Source organism: Diadema antillarum, unplaced genomic scaffold (assembly GCF_040938485.1).
Source record: "Diadema antillarum isolate AM-2024a unplaced genomic scaffold, OU_Dant_1.0 seq00001426_RagTag, whole genome shotgun sequence".
Lineage (NCBI taxonomy): Eukaryota > Metazoa > Echinodermata > Echinoidea > Diadematoida > Diadematidae > Diadema > Diadema antillarum.
The window spans coordinates 725,826-747,895 of record NW_027272178.1 but is presented as its reverse complement, the minus strand read 5'-3'; the positions used below and the strand labels follow the sequence as shown (position 1 = coordinate 747,895).

At 40.5% G+C, this 22,070-nt stretch overlaps 1 pseudogene; it reads left to right on the top strand.

Moving 5' to 3' along the window:
• Positions 1-305: 305 nt before the first annotated feature.
• Positions 306-21,750, top strand: LOC139709338 (uncharacterized; annotated as a pseudogene).
• The last annotated feature ends 320 nt before the right edge of the window (positions 21,751-22,070 follow it).

Sequence of the window (22,070 nt, the reverse complement as noted above, 5' to 3'; positions counted from 1 at the left end):
CGGGCACGCATCGCGCACTGGGACGTCACTATGAGGCCCTTTACCAGGCTTGCAGTTGTGGGTGGGTTTGACAATTTTCGCATTGCTGACGATAGCTGCTGTCATTTCGTATTTCACATGCAGGCCATCTTGTTGAGTTAACCAAAGTACTTAAGTAACAGGGGAAAAAAGTATCAAGGAGAAACTAAGAAAAGAGTCAGATAGGAGCGCTCGTCAGAGCACGTGACACACAGGGTCAAAAGATTTCTGGTTACGAGCTAACAGCTACTTTTCTCTAGAAGTCGTCAGTTGGCCGGGAACATCGTGGAGAAAGCTGGCGCAATCCCTGTTGTCGTCCAGCTCATCGCATCTTTCTTTTCATCGCGGTTTCTCTAGGTGAAAAGTCCACGACTAGGAAGGAGTGTCCACCATGTATACCTTGGTGGACAGACTTCTGCGACACAGGCAAAGTCTGATTTTTGGGCTTGCTGTTTTGGCTACCCTTGCAGTTGTCTGCAATGGACAGGACGGTAAGATTTCTTCGTTATTAAGCATTTCTCTTTGTGGAAGACTCTAATTTGTATTTTCCCCGATTTCGATTTTTTCTCACTTGATACCGGCAGTTGCATAAAAGCTCTCAACAAAACGCTGATATTTGATTAAAATACAAACAAACTAACAAACAAACAAACAAACTACCCTTTTACGGTGGTAGTGTCAATGCCCGAAAAAGTGGTGCTTCCGATTTTGGAACGAAGAGGACAGGTTTTATATTTTTCTCCATTACACATACGTCATAATGGGCCTCATATCACCCAGCGTCGTTTCTTTTCCGATTAAGACATAGCTGGATATAGCAAATATACTATTACATGACTTTCATAACATTTCATAAATCTACCCTCGAATTGAGCTGATGTAACTGTACCTGTCACATTACTATATAGTCGGTTATGCTTCAATTTAAGGGGCGCATTTCAGACGATTTTCATAATTTCACAATCAGTCATCATGTAGTACATAAATCGACAGCTCCATAATTTTGTGTAATTTATTTTGGTCCATGAGCAGAAAAACTATACTCTCCTTTTTCCCGCCCAATTTCATCAGATTTGCATTCAAATTTATGAAAAGGCGTTCAAATTCAAGCGATTTGGGTAACTGCTCTACTCTCACAGTTCATTTTAATTCTTTGAGTATTCAATTTCATTTCATGTCATTCCTGTTAGATTTTATTTCATTCAATTTAGAGAGAAATTCATTCAATTTAATGACTCAAGTTGGCAGTAACTTTTGCGCTAGCCGGATACACGTTCAAATTCGTGCCAAATACCAATTTCAATTTCATTTATAGGAACTCAACTTCGCACTTTGAACGTTCGAATTCAATCAACATTGTTATGGATACATGTACATTGTACATTGTATTATCATTTCTGGGATGGGCACTTTATTGGGCATTTTATGTCAGAATGGTCCCTGAGTTCGATGAAGGAGATGTAGATAGATATTTCCTGCACTTCGAACAAGTGGCAGATAGCATGGAGTGGCCGAAAGAAAAATGGCCTCATCTTTTGCAGACTAAGTTAAAGGGAAGGGCATGTGATGCTTATGCTTCACTGTCGCGCGAAGAAGCTCAGCATTACGCAACAGTAAAAAAGGCAATTATGAACGCGTACGCCTTGGTTCCTGAAGCGTACAGACAAAAATTCAGGAATAGTAGAAAACTAGAGTCACAGTCATTCAGAGAATTTGCAAAAGTGAAGGAAATTGCCTTCACTCGTTGGCTGCAATCAGTAGGCGTGGTTCCTGTTGAAGATTTGCGGGAACTTGTGCTACTAGAGGAGTTTAAGAGTTCACTACCTCGAGAGGTGCGTTCGCATATTGAGGAACGGAAAGTGGAAAATTTGTTGGTAGCTAGTACAATGGCTGATGAGTATACTTTGTCCCATAGTCATGGAAACAAGTATGTAGGAAGCAAATATGCAGCTCCTAATCGTCTAAGTGTTGGCAAGACAAATTCTAGCAGTAAGACAGCGGTGAAAGCTGGTCTAGTGGTAGAAAATGAGACTGACAAGAAGGGTAGGAACATTGAGAAGCCTATTATGTGTTCTTAATAATAACGCAACCATGGCAAACTCATAGATTTACGTGTATAAGAGTGAATTGGAAGAGGAATGTACAATACTGTTCCAAAATATTGTGCCAAGGTAAGAGTCCATTTGTGTTGAAAACGTTAAATGCACTCTTTTTTTTGGGGGGGGGGGTGTTATGGATACATGTGCTTTGTACATTGTACTCTCTAAAAAAATCGAGTGAAAATATTCACTCTTAAAGGAGTGAATACAAAAAAGAGTGAATTAAGAGTGAATTTCGAGTGAATTTTGAGTGAAAATGTTCATTTTCACTCATTTTGGAGTGACCTCAGGGATCACTCGAAGATTTTGGAGTGATCCCTGAGGTCACTCCAAAACGAGTGAAAATGAACACTTTCACTCAAAATTCACTCGAAATTCACTCTTAATTCACTCTTTTTTGTATTCACTCCTTTAAGAGTGAATATTTTCACTCGATTTTTTTTAGAAAGTACTATCATTTCTGGGCACTTTATTGTTCCGCGGAGGAATTATTATGTAAATAAAGAGTTCGACAAGATGACCGACATCGACCAAACACCTTGTTTGAGAGTCTGGGTATTTTTGGTGGTTATGATGGTTCGTTAGGCCAAGTTAACCTCCGTAACAACATATACACAACTTCTACGGTCCTTCTTTTTTTCCACTGTCATATTGGATGATACAATTTCATTTTCACTTCAAAGTCTCATTTAATCATCTTAATTGTGATTTTGATTCCATTACTTAGTTCCCCATGTTCACACCAGAAGTAAAAAAATTGCACTGAACAATGTTGATAACATAGAGCCTCACATATTTAAGAAGTGTAGCAGTGTAATTCCATTACAATACCGCTTGCTTAAAGGAGACGTCCCGATGATTTTCAGATTTTTGCATTTGAACAACATTAGGCGTTTTCACATCAGCCCGATAAAAATCCAAGCTCGAGATATTTTTCGCGATCGCAAATTAGCGCGCTATTTCATTTCCTATTCACATCAGCCCGAACATTATCAAATAGCGCGCTAGTTCGCAATAATTATCCTGCTATTTCGGAAATTTCCCGAGTTGGACTCGAGAAATTTTCTCGATCAATTAGCGCGCTAATTTGTATTCACATTTTCAAATAGCGCGCTATTTTGTGAGCGGGTTAATTTTCCAAGTCAGAAAATAGCGCGCTATTTCGAAACATCGGGCTGATGTGAAAACGCCTATTGAATTAGTTATACTGAGGACAGAGTTTCAGTTTTAATGATAATTGGGATGAAGAATAAGAATATTTTCGAAAATTTGTAACAAATTGCAATGAACAAGGATGATTACATGGCAGGGTCACTATAAGAATGCATGAGTTGGGGCTCAAGGAAGCAGAACAAAAGAAGAAGGCATGCATAGATTATACACAGGTGAACTCGCAAGCAAGCGGTATTGTTATGGAATTACACTGCTACATTTCTGAGATATGTGAACCTCTATGTCATCATCCTTGTTCAGTGTAATTTGTTGAAGGTTTTCAAAGTATTGTTTCTCTGCTCAAGAATCACAATCAATTTCACAAATTTATACATGGAGCTGTTGATTTATGTACTACATAATCTAAAATTATGAAAATCGTCTGGAATGCCCCTTTAACAAGGTCACCTGTGTAGAATCTTTACATGCTTTCTTCTATTGTTCTGCTTCCTTGAGTTCCAACTCATGCATTCTTATGGTGAGGCTGTCGTGTCGTCATCCTTGTTCATTGCAATTTGTTGTCAATTTGAAAACATTCTTATTCCGCATCCCAATCACTATAAATTCTGAAACTGTACTCAGTATAATCAATTTATAGTTATTCAAATGTAAAAGTCTGAAAATCATCTGCAGGTCTCCTTTAAAGTATAATCATGTTCAAGTTCATCTATAAATTTTGTTAAATACTCGGTAATCGTCACTTATGTTGAAGAAGAAATATTCTTTGATACCTAAATAGCAACATGATTAACTGACAACGCCACGGGTCGGGCTGTGTTTTACTTGCCATTAAAGCCAAGCAAAGAAATCCAGATAATGGTGTTCAATATCAATTGTACTTCTCATTTTGTAGTCAGCATTTCAACATTAGTAATGGAAGTGAGGCGGTCTTTTTCCTGTACATTCCCTTTTTCATCAGAGAAACCTGATGTCATCAAACTATTGAATCTCATAAGCACGCGGTTTTCTATGGCGTTTTTCTTTCTCTTTGCGACGCATTATTAGCTACTCGTTCCTCTCCCACTGACAAATTAAATGATAGCTATTCCTTTCATGAAATATACAGTCCGACCTCTCTTATACGGCGTCCTTTTATCCGGATATCTCTATTATCCGGAAGCGATCGTTGTTTTTTTTTCAATCTAATAATTACGGGGGAAAGGGAGATTTCAAACTCAAAGAAAATTTCTACACAAACTCACATGAATTACATATTATTCCCAACATAATTAATATACATTCACATCTAATTTTCATCTAAATAACATGCATTCAGACATTTTCTAACCCCCCTTCAAATCACCGCAAGAACATGGACAGATTTTTTTTTTAAAAAAAATCAAGGCACGGTACAGCTGATCATTCATTGAGCAAATCATCAGAGAATTCTGAACGCAGACCTGCTGACGAGGACGTGACATGTTCACACAAAATTGATAGGCCTATACATATTGCTACCATTGGGTAGGCAGCTGTGTGTATTATTATGTGTGTCTCCCATATCCGGCAAAATCCGTTATCCGGATGAACGCCGGTCCCGACATGTCCGGTTAGGAGAGGTCGGACTGTATTACTTTATGTGTCACATTTGCTAGAGGCGAATTTAGCTTGAATTCCCACGTCCCCCCGGCTCCGAAATGTTTTCGTCTCATGTGTGGGGCTAACCTCAATTATCAGTGAGAAGTAAGGCGTCTCGATATTCCTAAATCGCAGTCATGCGTGACATGCACGTCAACATTGCATCCTACAAGCACGATTCCCTTATTAACAGTCGTACTGCGCTTGACCTTGAAAAAAAAACATGAATACGTGATTATAGGCAGTTGCATCGAAGAGATAAACTTGAACCTGAATGAACTGGTAAATTCCAGAAAACTTTTTCAACGTTTTCAACGCCACATTCGAATACTGTCGGATAGGTGTTATGTTTTTTTTTTTCCCTTCGTGTGCTGTGAGTGCCGATTGGCACAGAAAACCAAATTGTGTTGTACACACTGTATAAATCCCTGGCACAGAAATGGTTGAAAAACGACACAATTATTTTACATTCAGTTGTGAGGGTGTCAATTAGGGACTTCTAAACAATTCTGGTGCTGCTGTTTGCACGCCTGTTATGCCAACTCATCGATGTTTCATTACAGACAATCGATTCTTGCTTACCTTATCATTCATTACGTTTGTGTTTCTTTCTGTCGCTTTCTATAATATTATATCGTTTTTTCACTTTTCTTACTTTCCTATCAGACTCGTTATCCTTGAGCATCAGCTCCGCAGAGAATCTCCTCCCGTGCGTCTACCGGGGAACCCCTTACATGCACGGTGACGAGTGGGAGGTGGACGACTGCACCACGTGTAGCTGCGACAATGCCACTCTGACGTGTGTGATTGAGAGCTGTCAGCCAGCGTTTTGTCCATCGCCAATCAAGCCAACGGGAGAATGCTGCTTCCTCTGCCCATACAGTAAGTAGTTGCACTCTGACAGCGATACAGCCTTGTCTGTTTCGCAGCGAAAATTGTTTAAATTGAAGCCGCATCCTTTCAAAAGGTAAATACTTTAACAAAAGCTTCTCTCATTGAAAAATACGGGTGCCAGGATACTGGATATGGGTCAATGTGAATCGTTGTTGTTACCTATCTTTTATCTATAAGTCATTATTCAATCTCTCTCTTTTTTTTTTTACACTTTGTCTACATTACCCCTATTAAATGCCCTCGATCTCGGGCACGCGTCGAGTTTGCTCGATCGGCTCGGGAGATATTGTCGGGCATATGCATAACGGGATGTTTTCGTCTTCGCTTTGATGAGGCTCCGATTATATTTTTTTTTCCTGGGTGTGAAAACTCTCTTAAAGATGTGATTTGATAGTCTGTGCCTGTTTCCTGAAAGAGGATGGTAATCCGAAATTGAAATAAGGGTTGTTATTCGATGGTTCGTTATTCCGAAATGTTCGTTAATCCGAACATGAAATAGGTGAAGGGTCGTTAATCCGATAACGAAATAGTTTTGTTAATGCGAAAATGAAAGAAAGGTGGGTACTAACGAACCCTCGATGTTGCAAACTTTATTTTGTTTTAGGATTAACAAACCATAAGAATAACGAATCTTCGGAATAACGAACTGTAACGGAAGTCAGGGGGCGACTCTTAATTGATTGGCAAGGCAAAATCAGCAAGTGCAAAATGGAGTAAGCTATCTCAATCTATTGTGAATTGCACTGTTCATTTCAGTGTGGGGAACTTATCGAGAGTGGGTTATATTCATAGTTTGGGATAGCGAAAGGGCAAAAGAAAAGAAAAAAAATCTGAAATCATCCACATCGGTTCAAAAAGGAAAAGGATAACATGCTGAGGAGAAACAAACAGGGGAGAAGAGCTAGTAAGGCGGGAGCGAATGAGGATAAGTAGATTATGCAAAGACCGTGTTCTCGATCTTCAGTTTTGCTAAGCTGTTTGTGCTTGTTACTACCACCAGACAATATATTTCTATGAGTGATATTTTTAATATTTTCATAGTCTAACTGCATTATAAATTGCTCAAACAATAGAATACGTCTGACTCTGCAATAATTCATGTGTCTCACCGCAAAATATACGAAAAGAAAACTAGAGTAATGTATGTTAACAAGTAAATAAGAAAAAAATGGTCCACGCACTTGACTGGGCGTTGCCGTGCTTGCTTGGTATTGATATAGACTACAAGACACTTGGATATGACATGTTGCGTATGGCAGGGATATTTTGTAGTCGGTTACATAATGCATATCATATCATCGTAAATATTTCCGTCGTCTGCACCTGCATATCTCTCTCCTGCTCCTGATATCTCGTCGTGCCACATCCAGCTTCTCCACATTGCAGTCTCAAGCTCTACAAATGGCCTGTGCCAATAGGGCAGCAGTCACTTTTGCACCTCTCAGCCATAGTTTATTCGCTTCTCCGATAAAGAGTCAGATCTTGGCCGATGTATTGCAACATGGATCCTTATCTCCAATATAGCCAAATGCAGTGTCGAATATTATCTAAAAATGAGTAGGCCTATAGGCCTACACTGCAAATGTTAATAGTAATTGTGTAAATATGCAATTTCGATGAGACACTGAAATGAAACGCCACTAATTTGGTGAATACTGCAAGGCGTGATGGTCAAATTTGTACAGGATGGGATTCTGGGAAGGTATTTTGTTTTAACTGTGAAACAATTTTGTAACAAATATTCGTAGTTTCGTGATTAGGGCGCATTTCAACATTTTGACAAAAAGTAAAGTAATTCTGTAAACACGTGCTAAAATCAAGATTATATCCAACGAACATGATGAACGTGTAAAACATTGAAATCATGGGAATGTCAAGCTTTTGCTTTTAGTTGCGAAGTTCTACAATAAAACGCGCTTTAAATATACACACCTGGGATCTAAATGATCACTCGTGTATTTCTTCTGTAACCGCAGAGCGCTGCCTATTGGCAGACGCTTAACACAGAATACAGAAATTTTAGAGGAAAAATGTACAATAATTCCCAATTTGTCAGAGGATATACTAATGATGCACAGGATAGAGTGTGTTAGTGAAGGTGCGGCGCGCTCGAGAGTATTGACAATGGTGCGACATGCACGAGGCGCAGCCGAGTGCATGTTTGCAACCGTTGTCAATACTCGAGAGTGAGCCACGAAATAATCCTGTGCATCATTAGTTTTATAAAATGGGTCGAAAACTAACAGCATTATTCACGTACCTTTGTGGGTCAATACCAGTCAGCTACATGTAGCACTCGGGTGGAAGAGAGACTCTTCTTAGTGCTTACCTGAAGAAAATAATGCACGCACACGTGACTCATTTCAGCGCTTCCAATTGGCTACATTCTTGAACCCATTTTATAATGGTTGTTATCAAAAATTGTCATGTCAGCCGATTTGATTAACAATCAACATCATTATCCTGAGTACAACGTCATCAGAGAACTCTGGAACGGAAATGTATTTCGAAAGTACGTACTTATTTGAATTAACCTTTGGCCGTGATGAGTTATATTCAACGTGTTACGCGTGGATTCAAATGGAAAGATTGACATACGCTCATCTGGAGTTATAATGTGACCAGTTTGCTATCGAGATGTTTTTTTTTCTCATTATCCAAGACGTGAAGGTGAAGCAAGTCAGCCCGGAGATCACGAGCACTGGAGATCTCTTCGAAGGGGGCTCGAACAGGCTGCAGCTCAACGTTCCCATCAAGTTTCAGGAAAGCAGGGATACGACTGGCGTGCAGGGCGAGGATCTCTGGCGACTCAGTGCTTGGGCCTCCGACAATCCCGATGGCACGGGAAAGAGGTACATTGTACTTTTCTTATTCTTCAATAGCAAGTGGGTGATTTCAGTGTCGGGGTTAGTGCTGGAGCAGGTTGATTTGAGCCCCTACACAGACGGTCAGATGAATGTAAATGTAAACAATACCAATCACAGCTATCGATCCCCGATACTCTAGTGTAATCTTCACAGCACTGTTTTAGAAGTGAAATGGCGCTAAGTCACTTTTTGCACTTCCGAGATATTTGCGTTTGAAGTTTTGGAGCCTTTTAAACAGACAATAAAAATACGAAAATCTCAGTTATTTTTGTTCTGCTGAAGGTAGGTGATTGTTTAGATGTTTTTCTACATAATATCAAAAAAAATAGATATAATAATTACTTCATGCTTACGAAATACAAGAAATTAAGCTTAGCGCCCTTATCACTTTCACAAAAGGTAACACGCACAAGGGCGCTAAGCGGCTGCCCGCGCTTAGCGCCCTTATCACTCTCGCCCTTATCACAGAAAACTCGCGCATGTTGTCTTGCTGACAGGGCGTTAACATGTAGCCTAACTTGTTTTGTGTATACAAAGAGTATTTGTTTCGCTCTGAATTTACCTATTTTACTTCTTGCACTGTGAAATTTGTGCAAAGGAAGCTACATTCCTCGCGTGAGATTATGTCACACCACAATACTGAAACATCAGTTATAGTATGTGTCTTTATGTTGTTAGAGTTTACCTGTTGTTCTACGCATAGGGTCAATGGTTCTATACTTTATTTTGTTTTCTTTTTCTCCGCTCCAACGTTCTTCCCTCACTTGAAAAAATGGCGTGTTTGTTTTAATTTGGACATTTCATCATAATGTGGTTGACGATGTACGGTTGTTGCAACCAACGGTCTTTTCAAACTGTACTTGTATGTCCATGCTCCGTGCTGAAATGGGGATATACTCTATTAGAAGTGTTAATCAATTCCTTTGACAAAAGAGAGCATGCATCATTCCTTAATAAAAACAACAACAATAACAACAAGCCCTTGAAGAGCAACTTGCATTACTTTGATGCCCCTTTCAATATTTTCGGCAAAATCAGTTAGTGTGCGAAGGACAGAACGCGCAAACAAAGATAGGCGGGGGAAAATGCTACTAAACAAGCAAACTATGGGATCATTTCCATTAAATTAAAGTTCTAAACCCGGTAAATGAATTTCTGCACAAACATCCGCAAAATTGTTAGATATTTTCTTGAAAATAAGATACTGATATTCATTTTTCTGTACTAGGGCATTAACATCAAAGATTTTAACTAGAAATGTCGCTATGGCTGCTGGTATGCCTCCGCCATAATGCATGATTCTCCTATAAGGTCTATAGTACGTCTTGACAATTTGTGATGACAGTTTCACATAATTGGCAAAACATTAAAATGACAGGTTTGTCACAAATGTGTTGAATATTCACTTTCCGTGAATGAAGCTTACTTGGATGAATGGCTATGGATTATTGTTAAAGTGTGCAGGTATTTGGGGATTTCAGGGTTTTTTACTTGAATTTTGTCCCTTTAATGTTTATGCATTGAGTAATTTTCAGAGTATAGAGAAAAAGTGTAATTTCAATATCAAATACATGTAGTACAATCTTAGCATTTTAACCTGGCCTTTGACCCTTGACCTTTGACTCAATGACTCTAAAATTTCCAAGAGAATCGCTGTCAGGTAGAACATCCATCTATATAGATATGTACAGATGTACTAAGTTTCATCATGATACCTTGAGTCACTTTCGAGATATGGAGAAGAAGAAGAACTCAGCACTTTCACTTGACCTTTGACCATTTGACCTTTGACCTTGTGGCAAGAAACTTCCAAGGTAATCTCTATTGGGTACGTAATATGTGTATATATTCAGTTTCAAGAAAATCCTGCACGTATTGCATAAATACATTGTATGAGGGAAATAGTGAGATTTTGAATAGTTGACCTCGACCTTTAACCCCCTGACCTTTGACCCATGACCCCAAATTTCCTACATAATCACTGCCACTCAGTATATGCATATGTACCAAGTCCCATGAAGATACCTTGAACCATTTGTGAGATATGGAGAAAAAAAGTTCATTATTGACTTAATGCCCCTCGGTTCTAAGCTCATTATTAGATATTAGGAATCATCATATTTTCTTGTTCAAGTTTTTGTCATCACAAATATCACGACTACCATCGCTATCATGACTGCCGGTCTCCATATACCCCAACATCGTCACATGAACTTCAGTATGTAATGGAAGTGAATAGACGATAACAAGTTAGTGTACTTTGTTTGTTCTATATATCTTCTATTGTCATTTTTGTTGTTTTCCTCTTTGTATGAGTGTGGGAACTTGCAAACTAATTTGCTTACAAATGGTTAGGGGTAAAGCTGATGATGATAGTCTTTCAGTTTCCATGCACTACTTACTTGAACTTCTTTCTATTACACATTTTTTGTCACCACTTCTATTTCTGTTAGATTTGCTACATCTATTCTCATCACTATGGCACAGAAATCTGTGAAAATATGATTCATATCAGCTAAAAAATAGCGAACAAGTACATGTAAGGGATTCAAGTTCAAAACAATTTAATATGTACCACGTGGAACAATTGGATTCCGAAACATCTGTTGTAACTTCACCTCCTGTCTGGAGTGACATCTGCCAGGCCGCGGACACTTCCACAGTTTACATACACACATGAATGAAAACGAAAATTTAATTTCTACGGCATTTCCATTTCTTAATTATTATTAATTGTCACTGGGGATCAAAAATATCATTTTTACAATAAACTTGTATGATTATCCGGAAAAGAAGTGGAAATCAAACAGAGTATCCTGACTTTGGTTTGCAAAATAATTTCACAGAATTGAGATGATCTGTCAATACTTGTTTGTATTGTTCTATCATCACATGACAAAAAGTTGTTAAAGTATGAATCAGACATATTTTCTGTCACCATGGTTACATGCCCTTCTAGTAAACAAATACTTTCCTGCACACTTTCCACTGAAACAATCACATTATAGGCTGTAAGTTTTTTTTTATTTGTTTTGCTATATATTAATCAAATATGATAGCAGTAAACCCTTCATGTACTAGTGCCATCTATTGGTTTGAAGTACCGACACAAATTGACTGTAATGAAATCAAGAGAACCGTTTCCCGTGGAAATGACACATAGCAATAGTGTTTACACCTCATCTTTTTCTTTATACTATTAGGTATCGATAAAACAACCTCTTTCTTCATTGTCAAACAGCTATAAGCAACTGCTTTAAAGAAACTGTTAAGAAATCCTTCTCATAGACCTCATGGGCTTCATGTGTCAATGATTTATAAATGAAACATCATAACAACAATTTCATTTTCACCTACTTGCTTTGGCACCAAGTGCGATGACTTTTGCTAATTATTCTCCCTGTTCATAGTAAATGGCTAAACTCTGGACTGAGAGGAAGAGAGAATGAACATGGTACTTGTGAAATGCCTTTAAAGTATTCGATTATTAACATTTGATGGTTTAAGCACCTCAGCTGTAGTAGTCAATACTCAAACTGACCTTATCAGAATAGAAATGCGTTTTAACCCTCTTGATTTCATCATTCATGCTACGGTACTATCATTTATTGATACCTAAAGTATGATGGGATTGTTCTCACGATCGCCTCTCAAAAAAAAAAAAAAAAGAAAAAGAAAATGAAATATTAAATGCATTTACTCTGTGACAACGGCATTGACATAATTGAGAATTGAGCCAGCACATGAAATATTGTGAAAAAATACCAACTAATTCATGAGGATTAAAGTTATATAAAGCTATTCGTATAGATTAGGCTGCTTGTACATTAATTTATGCCTTTAAACCAAAAAAAAAATAGTTCTGGCCCCCATTTCCTAACAACATTAAAGTTAGTGAAAATGGATGGTAAACTGTTGCAACAAATCTAAAAATCAAACCAGTGTCGGGTTTTTCATTTGTCACACTTGGAATCCTTGCATCTGATTTGCTGGGTAAACCACATTGCTGGCAATGAACAAATGAGCAAAAACTCATCAGGTCCCCAGTTGTTACATTTGCTTCACCTGCCCTTTATCATTGCACTACCACATATTTTTGCGCCAGGATCCTGGAAATCAGGCATTGCAGACGTTTCCTGGAAATGAAAGGAAAGTAAGAAATATAATGCAGATATAGCAAGTAGGCCTAGACTAAAAAAAGTAATGATAATAGAATGATAATGATAATCATAAAGAGTACTTGCGGACAAGTTGCATTTTGTGAAAGAAAGTGTGAAATGTGTACTAAAACTAAGCATAGGCAAACCAGTTTATACACACACTATTGACAGTGCTCATACCACTGTATAATAGGTCTAGAGATGTTGTACATCTGGCCACTATTTTTTTCTATCATTTCTAATGAATATTTTGCAAACTTCATTTCAGGTATGATCACACATAGCAATGAATCCTTAATCATAAATGTTGCTGTGGAATTCATTTTTTTTTTCAAATGATAAATCATAATTACCTGATGTATTTTGTGCCTTCACATCCTACTATCTAGACAGAAAATGATTTTAAAGAATGGTTTGACAATTATTAACCAATCATGCAGCAGGGCCTAGTAGCGTAAGTCATAATGGAATCCAACGTTCCCCCCAAAGAGCATAGCGTACTTTGTATTCCTGAAATTCACTGGTTTTATTTAGCTCTTTTCCAGTTTTGATGACATCAAACACCATTACAATCTCATTGGAAAATGAAATGTATTCATTTTTGTGAAAACAAGAAATTAGATTACATGTTTGAGCCAATTCTCAATGATCATCTCATACACAGGATTAACAAATTGTTGTACTTTTCTTGCATGTAAATTGTAATGATATTGGAGAAACTAAATCAAATGAAAAAAAAAACACATAAACACACACAATGACAACATTACAAAGCTAACACTAACAGTTTAGACTTAGGTTACAGAAATCTAGTACAAACTCGAAGGTAAACATGGCAGAGCCATAAAACCATAAAACTTAAGCCAATTTAGCAAATTAGTGTCATTTTAATTGAACTATGTATTAATTTAAGTATCTTAGGCATTGCAATTACTGACGCGTACTCACAGAAAAATCAATATGTGGGACCGATAATTGTCTGGACTTGTTAATCGTGTTCGGTAGGTAAAATCAAGTTAGTATTGTATTTTTTTATATGTTTGACTATGCACTGATAAATAAAGATAGCATTGTTCTTCGAAATGAAAATAGTGCAGGAAGAATATGTTAAATTCTTAGTGTTCTGATCGCTTACCCGTCTTTGTTAAGGCTGCTCCATAGCTTTCCGTCCTTGTCACTTTCACGAAAAGTTTCAACATTGCCAAGCAATGAAGAATGAGAAAGACGCTAAGCTGAGCGCGCAGCGAAGAGGGAGGTAAATTCTGACTCAAAATACAGCATGCAATTTTAGTGGTTATCGCTCTTTCATTATTCACGAATATCTAGGGAAATTTCAAAAAATAGAATAAGCATGAAGTGGCATCTGGTACAAGAGGCATCAATGAATATTATGACACATGTAACTCAATTATGGCAAAATTCGACTTAACGCCCTTCTAATTTTCAACTGATGAAACTGACGATGAAATGACATTTAAGGGATTAGTCTCAGCCGCATGATAGAGAAGAGTGTTTAAGATCCCACGAATTTCGACAGTTCTTCCGCGAAATTTTAAACATGCTCCCACGCTCAGATTGATGAGTTCGTGTGCGTTCCGCGTTCTACTATTGTATCAGCACAGGTTATACATCCACTTGATGTTAGCAGGAATGACGTCTGATATACACATTGCAAAGCTAATACCAACTGACCTTTAATTATAAATTTGGTAATCCCTTGGGAATATTTTTAGACATATAACTCGTACATATATAGCTGACACATTACACGGAGCTCGGTGTAGCAGACAATCTTTAGCACCGAAGTCAACCTGACATAACGCCGACTGATTTCAATGTCGGGATTATCGGTCGTGCTAGTGTTGAACTAGCACTAACGGAGTTAAAATTACCCACTGTAAGAAATATTAGTTGAAAGGGCAGGTAAGTATGTGATGATGGGGAAACATTGGGAGAAGAATGAGAGAGGGCGTGATACTTCCACGTCTGGTTTTATGTCTTGAATTACATCTCCACAGTTCAGGTTTAAACTGCAATAAATAGACCGTTATCAAACAGACCTGTCTCCTCGTTCCGCTAACCCTGGCAATATTTGATATGCAGATTTGAAGAGGACTGGTGATTGGTGGTGATATTATCTCGCTTAAGTCGACTGGTGACTTGCACAAAAATTTTTACTTAATGTTCTCCTTTGACAATGTTTGAAATGAAATTTAAAGAAAAAAACTTCTCGTATACTTCGCCTGGAAGAATAATAATATTTGATTAACAACTTCTTTTTTTTTTGCTATGTGGTTCCAACCGACATTACTGTTACGTTAGAAAAACACATAAATCTACAGACTTCCATGATTTTATTGGCATTTTGAGTCGCCTTTTTATGATACCTCTATTTTTCTGTTTGTTTGATATCACCATCGAAGTTCAACTGGCATTTTACTTGCGATTTGTGTGAACTGTACAACGGCACTTGTAAGCAAATTAGAATGGTCCATGATTTATTAGTCACTCACACGCCATCGGTTCTGCTAAAGTACTCAGTACGTCTCTTAGCCGTCCAAATGATCAAATGCTGTAATGTCAATTACGTAGTGAGGAGTAGCTTTATACTTACAAGGCGTCGGTATTTCGTCCTTGACTTATACAACTTACGTGCAAGGCTCTCATTGACAACCAGTTTGTATAATCGTGATGCGATTATTTCTGCAATGATAATCTGTGAGAATTAGGATCTGACATCTAGCTCCAAAAGCTAGTACCATTTTAATCAACAAATTTGGTGTGAGAATTTTCATTTTCGTTCCCATCATTCCTGTTATAATTTTCAATTATTGAACCCGTTGATTTGAGATGTCAGAATCGGTGGAATAGAACACAAACTTTCGTTATACACCAACAGAACCTCATTTCAGAGTGACGTCCTGAGTCAGGAGCAGATGGATCAATACTACAAGAAAAAGGAGAAATTCGCCTTCGAAAACGTTGACTTTGTCATCGACGATCCCATGGCTCAATGTTCGGATCTTAAGTACATCTGTACCCGGATCGACAGGGGACAAATGCCAACAACAAAAGGCAACTTAGAATTCACATTAGAAGGTTCTCCGGACGAGGCAGCTCAAACGGGATGCACTCCTGCGCCTGACTGCAAAGGTGAGAATACGCACCCGCATGGATGAAGCGAACTTCAGTAAAGCAAGGTCACCGATGAAAGTATTTCATCTAAAATATAGAGGATCTCTAAAGTCTTTCATCTATCCCCCATGGATAGAAGAAAGACATGTTAACTTTGCACTGACTTACTGTTCAATAATGCTACAGTCAATCTTAATAAAGGCCGTGTCACACCTTTCCGGCAAGCTACGCGGACTTGTTGCGAGGAGGGATTTTCCAGCACGCAGGAGAATTTTCCGCGGGCGGACAAGAATGTTTGCGAGTTTCGCACTCGTTTCTTACCTGCTAGACGCGTGCTACTTACCTTCTACTTGCGTGTATTCCGTGTGACCTGCGTGAGAGCTTTGAAACCGATCCGTTTTTTGTTACGAGCGACTTACGGGTACTGAGAAGTACCTGCGTTGGAGTTGCCTGCGAGGTGCTGCCGGTAAAGGTCTCCTGCTGGTGTTCTGCGTGTACCTCTGCTAGCGAACCCCCACGACTCACTCGGAACAAGTTTTGAGCATGCTCAAGGCCTTGTCATACCATATTTGGGGAAGTTTTGCGGCTTGACTTGGGGGACATGCGGGGAAACAAATTTCCTACCCGGAGATCTCCGCATTTGGTCCGCACCTGACAGTACCTAACGCGTATCTCGCCTGTAGTTGCCCGGAGGTACGCACGCAAGTCCGATTTATCCCGCTGCCAAGTTTTGAGCATGACCAAAACTTTTTCCGGGTGAGTCGCGGGGATGCCCGGAGAGGTCCACGCAGAACGCCAGTAGGAGGCCCTTAGCGGCAGCACCTCGCAGGCAACTCCCACGCAGGTACTTCGCAGTCCCCATATGCAGCCAAGATAATGACATTCTGTGGGACTTCTGCCGTTCCTTCAGAGGAATTCCTCCACCGAGTTGTCAGCTCCCACGCGTCTGACACACAGGTCACACAGTATACCGCAAGTAGAACTTAAGTAGAACGCGTCTAGCAAGTAAGACACATGCACTGACTCACTCAATCCCTATACGCAACAAGCTCGCATAGCTTGCCCGGAAAGGTGTGACAGGGCCTACACATGGTTGCGGGGTAAAAAATATTTGAGTGCGCACCTCCGGGAGACTACGGGTGAGATACTTGATAGGTACTGTCATGTGCTGGTCATCTGCGGGGACTTCCGGGTAATAAAATTGTTCTTCGTAAGTCGCACGCAAGGCTTGCCCGGAATGGTGTGACACGGCCTTTACCGAACAGAATGTTGTGGAGTTGTGTTCACACGCACCTTTCAAATCCGATCACCTGTAAATTAGTGATAATAGAAACCCGTTGTAAGAAATTCGCATTGTAGGGATTTTAACGGTCTCTGGAAGGCAATTCATTTTCATTCATACAAAAGAGGAATAGGAATTGATCAACAAAATTATTGTCAGAGTGTCAATATGTCGAAATAGGTCAAGCTAATAATAAATCAATATCTACTATGTCAGAATAGACCAATTTACTCTTCTTGGTACCTCATACAAAGTCTCTGGACGTCGGTTTTCATATTCATATCGCAGGAATTATTTCCACTGATTTTGACTGGAGCATGGAACCCACTGAGACAGTCATCCCCGGCCAGGCGCACGGGTGTCAGTCTGGACAGTACGGTCTCCTTTCGCGGAGAACAACCCAGAACTCACTGGCAGTGGCCTTTGGCGCATGGGTATGTACGGAAGCAGGAACGCCGATGGCAGTGGGGAGCGCTTCGGGTACGTTCCCCAGGCTCTTTCCGCGGCGGAGGCAGGCACCACACTGGAAGCCGAACAGCCCACTGGAGTTCATGAACGTGGAGACGGACTTCGAGATAGGGTCCGTTGGTGTGCAACGACTTCGGATATGTCTGCCTAGAATTTACAGGAGGTGACGACCCACAGCCAAGCTACTTTTTCCGTGTCGACGGTGCAGCCGATGGGTCAAAGGAAGCTAACACGCTGACACGTTGCCGGTGAGCAAGAATGTTTGGCGAGTAAGTATTAAAATATCGCCCCTCTTTAAAAGTAAGGACGTTTTAATGTCAAGCGCATATTCATATATTCAATTAGGTTTTGCTTTGTGTAAACCTGCATGGCTTGTAGTGGAGTTATGCTATTAGTGCACGAATTTCGCATTACGGGGGCTGCGGAAATTTCCTTGAGTGTGTGTGTGTGTGTCAGTAAGTGTGTGTGTGTGTGTGTGGGGGGGGGGGGGGGAGGGGAGGGTGAGTGGGGGTGTTGGTGATGCTCGTGGTTGATTGGGACAAGAGGCAATGCTCCTCGCTATCCCAGCCCCCCGCCCCTACCTCCCTTCCTGAAGAATTTGGGGCAGTGCCCCTCCAAAGTCATGAGAGTTTTCCTACGTTTATCCCAATTTTTCCAGTTTTTTTTTTTCAACAGGCAAAAGTGTGTTTGTGTGTTGTCGTGCATGTGTGTGTGTGTGGGGGGGGGGGGGTGCAGGATCCGCGCCCCCCTGCATCGTGCAGGCAAAAGTAATATTGTCAGTAATATCGGCGACGTTTATGCCACGGTGAGGCTCTGTGATATGATTGCTTGTTTGGAATGCTTAAGACCTTTTTCATGGGGTGTTCAGTCTGAACTTGCTGTGGACAACTTTGTCGGAGAGACGACAACCCGAGACTGTCCAGCTGTTGGATATGCTGCGACTGGCTTTCTTCAGTGATATCATAATGTCGGTCTTGCTGGGTACGTCTGCTGTGGGTACGTGTGCAAGTAGTTTGGTGAAGGGTGAAGACGAGCATCGAGTATGCACTATGACAAAGAGGGATAGTTCCCATTCGACGTCTTCTGCCAATGATCCGTAAAATGGCTTCATCATATATTTTTCATGGAAGTATCTCTTTCAAGTCTTGTGCTTGCCATTTCAAAAAGTCATCGCTCTCATCTTGTTCTTGGTGACAGTAGACCGAAAGAACCAAGCGGAGTAGAGTGTAAGCTTCATTGTTAACCCATTGAAATATCCGTGATAAACCTGATACTTTGGAAAGATGATATCCTCCGAAAAGGCGTTCAATTCTGGTTGGACGATCAGGTTGGATGTGGAACCTTGGAAGTAAGTGGTAATGCTTACTTCTCAATTTTCTGCCGAACAGATGTCTACGCCGAAAGTCTCGACTGGAACCTCCAGCCGACTGACACACCTGTATCTGGCCAGACGACCGGTGTAAGCCTGGACAGCACTGTGACCTTCGAACAAGGCAACCGAGAAGTAGCAGGAAACGGCCTTTGGCGAAATGGGGATGTTTGGGAGTAGGAATCCCAACGGCGACGGAGAACGATTCGGGCTACGTGCGACAGACCCTTGACGGCAGGGGGGCTGGTACGACACTCGATGCCGACAGCGATCTGTCGATTGACGGTGTTCAAACTCAGTTTGAACTGGGCACGAATAGGATGCAATGATTTCGGATATGTATGCGTAGAGTTCACAGGCGGGGATGACCCCGATCCTCTCTACTACTTCAAGGTCGCGGGTGCAGAAGATGACTCCAGGGAGGCGAACACGATCATTGAGTGTAAAGAGCAAGAGTGTTCCTCTCGTAAGTAAGGGATCTTTATAAGGGACATATATATTGCCTACTAAATAGCACCAAGGGAAATCTGCGGCACTGTTTTTCGTATCTTCCTTCCTTTCTACAGTCCTTCTTTCATTCTCCCTCTAACCGCATTGTCCTGTATACGTCTTTGTTTCCCTGAGCGTCTGTGTACCCGTGTGCTTGCTTCCGTTTTTTTCCTAGTCTAAGTTCAATTCATTGACCTACCCGCATCCCTACAAGCTTGTATTATGCCTGGGCCTCTCTTTTCCAGTAATGAACCAACTTTTGACAAAAAGTTTCTTGTAATACACATGTTTTTATATTTGTTTATTGCATTGTTTGTTTTCATAATCTGTATCGTTTTGAAAATACATTGATTTGTATATTGAATATCTGTTACGCTGTACAATAGCGATTGAAGTAGCCTACGTATGCATGACTACATCATCTCTAGTAGACAGTGGACATTGAGAATGCGGAAATACCTCTGGATCCTATATGCTATTCGTAATTAGCAACATGCATATCGGAACTATAGTATATCTGTTGATGTGTTAATTGATGTTATGTCATTATCATGCCGTAAAGAAGTGCTGTGAAAAAGATACACTGACAGTAACCAATGTGTCGGGGGTGTGATGTGTATGGATTGCAAGCGAACTTATGTGTTACATTATCTTTGTTTTTCGATTCCAATCTAATTCATGACCGAAGTAGATGCACTGTATTTTTTTCAAGCGGTTTTCTTGTGTAGACTTGTCGTCTACTGTCTCAACGCCTTTTGCTTCTGTTCACAGGGGCTGTTTTCACTGACCTTGACGTTGACATGGGCAATCAGAACCTCCTGGAGAATATGATGACTCCTCTGACAGTGGACCTGACCGGCATTACCGGCGAAGACTCGACAACTGTGATGGGAGAGAACCTCTGGAAGGTTGCTGCCTACGCGAGCCCTAACCCCGATGGCACTGGACCAAAAACCGGTCTGATAGAACAGATTCTGGATCCGGCTGATGCTTCCACCGAGCTCATGGAGGGCTCGAACCTTCCGCTTAGTCAGGTCGATTTCGACTTCGACATGAGAGGAGTCAAATGCGAGCAAGCCCCCTATCTCTGCTTTGATCTCGACAAGAATCCTGAGGCGAGCGTCGCCTTTCAGTATGAAGCCCGGCCCGATGACTCGGTGACGACCAAGTGTGTCGACATGAGGGATCGCTGCAAAGGTTTGTCTTTAATTTGTGTTCACTCCATCTCAAGGTGCATGAAGTCATATGAAATGACCTAAAACACCTAAATTGGAAATACAAACGCTCCATCCTGCCGGGGAGCGCATATTTTAAGAAAAAAAAATCAAACAGATTAGTCATCACATACTTCATCAGCGTCCAGGATTTGATATGACGTAAGACTTTAAAATCCGTTTCTGAAGATGACATACACACAAGGTTTTACGTCCGCTCCCAGTCGTATGATTATGTAAGTATATATATATATATATATATATATGTGTGTGTGTGTGTGTGTGTGTGTGTGATACTTTGTCAATGTGAATAGCACTCTTTTTCGTAAGGTATACGCAACAGTCATTGTTTTATGATTTAAAAACATAGTTACAATTGTTGGAAGATTAATATGCCGCAAGCATAAGCCATTTGAAGTCATGATGTTCCTTCCACAGGTGCTACTGCCATCGACATGGATTGGGAAGCAGACATAGGTGACGCTCCTTTCGACCAGCCTTCCCCTCTTTCCATCGATGCCAACGTCAACTTCGAACCTGACGGCGCAGACATCGAAGGCCAGGATCTGTGGCAGATGGGACTCTTCGCTTCGAAGAGCCCCGACGGAGCCGGGCCCCGCAGAGACGAACAAACGCAGATCTTAGACCCGTTCAACCAAGCCATGCCCTTGGAAGATGGAGGACCCATTGAGTTTGATGACATCCAGACAAATTTCCCAGTCAACCAAGTCGGCTGCGACGAATACGGGTACCTGTGCATGGAGTTCAAGAAAGGCCAGAGAGCGGCACCGGACTTCAAGTTCGAGACAACATCGGGCGAGGAGTCCATCGTCTCTTGCAAAGAGCAGGAGTGTAGAGGTATTCTTATATTGTTCTTATCAAATTCCTGTCACATCCTCTTCCAAGATCTTTTCTGTCACTATGAAAGCTCAACTTTAACTTTTACTTTTTACTTTCATCCATGATGATTGGCCACCAGTGTATTACCCATCTATAATGGCAATGAGGTTTCTGTGGTGAATGATCTTGAAAGCACTCTCAAACCGAAGTGGTACGGTTTGGAGAGTCTCACGAATTTTCTCCTATACAGCATTGGGAAATCTATATGTAGGTCTCTGGAGGGTCGCATCCATATGATAGCAGGAGTGGACGAGGAAGCATCACCATGCTAGCTGATGTGATGTGGGACTCTTCTACAAGTATCCATGGTAACTGATCGGCATTACGTTATTTTGCAGAAGGTAGGAAGGTCAAAAAGGTCAACAATGACTAATTATCAAATCTC